Raw genomic sequence first — 1,198 nt, forward strand, 5'->3', positions numbered from 1 at the left:
TTCCACTCATTTAGAATTCACTTTACACACACACCATCACTCACTTGTTCATAAATTCTCATTCCATCTAGGAACATAATTAAACCGCAACAACACCCCCAACGATAAGAAAAACTCTAAGAGGTTACTTAAGTACATATAGTACACCTTCACTTCATCAGCTTACGAGCCCCGGGTTGACAATAAATACTAGCAATTTAGATAACACTAAATTGACTAAACATTTTGGCGCCGTTGCCGGGGATCGAACCCGGGTCACCCGCGTGACAGGCGGGAATACTTACCACTATACTACAACGACAACCTCTTCCACAAAATCAAAATTCTCAACTCTTGTTACAATCTCAGCAGAGGCCAAATCAACTTCCCTCTCAACCTCAACCAAACCCCAATAATAGGAACCCTCAAAATGCTTATGTGATGGAAGGTCAACCACTTATGGAAGGTCAACCATTCCCTACCTATATGGTTGTCCCTCTCAATGAGGTCCAACTTAGATCAGGTAGAATCTTAGACCAACCTTCTACAAGTGCTCAACAACCAAGCATTTCTGAGGAAGAATCTCTCAAAGCCAATAAAGGTTCTGAAGTATCCCTTCAAAACCCAAGCATTAAAGAAAAAGAAAAAGAATCAACTCCCTTAGTAGAGCAACCCACATCTTCGTCTATTCCTCCTTTTCCCGAAAGATTGCAAATTGATAAAGGAGTGGAGAAGCAGATTTGGTTGCCCGACTATAGCTTTCTAGATGAATTGAAAAATGTCTGTATCAAGATTCCCTTGTTAACAGCCATTAAGGAGATTCCCATTCTAGCAAAGACAATAAAGGAGATGAGTTTGAAAAAAACAATAAAAAGAACCAGAGACACAAAAAGGATACATCTAGTTGGAAAAATTGCAGACATTATGATGGGTAAAATTACCATGCAAAAATATGTATATCCCAGTAGCCCTATTGTTAAAACCCATATTAATGGGGTTGAAATCCCAAATACTTTGATTGACTTAGGAGCCGCCATCAACATTATGAGTAGACAGACCATGGATCAGTTAAAACTTCCTAATCTTCTCTTTACACCTACTTTGCTGCAACTTGCAGACAGATCAATCATTAAACCTGATGGTGTATTGGAAGACATTCCAGTCTCACTAGACTCTTGGGAGTATCCAGTTGATTTTATGATTTTGACTCCCAAGAACA

The 1,198-nt window shown here is 39.2% G+C and overlaps 1 non-coding gene across 1 annotated transcript; it reads right to left on the reverse strand.

The window, feature by feature from the left end:
• Nucleotides 1-229: 229 nt before the first annotated feature.
• Nucleotides 230-301, reverse strand: TRNAD-GUC (transfer RNA aspartic acid (anticodon GUC)). The gene has a single exon. It is a non-coding gene; the product is annotated as a tRNA-Asp (tRNA).
• Nucleotides 302-1,198: the final 897 nt, after the last annotated feature.

This window comes from Pinus tabuliformis, chromosome 5_2 (assembly GCF_031772625.1).
Source record: "Pinus tabuliformis cultivar Carrire ecotype Pingquan chromosome 5_2, CPIR1, whole genome shotgun sequence".
Lineage (NCBI taxonomy): Eukaryota > Viridiplantae > Streptophyta > Pinopsida > Pinales > Pinaceae > Pinus > Pinus tabuliformis.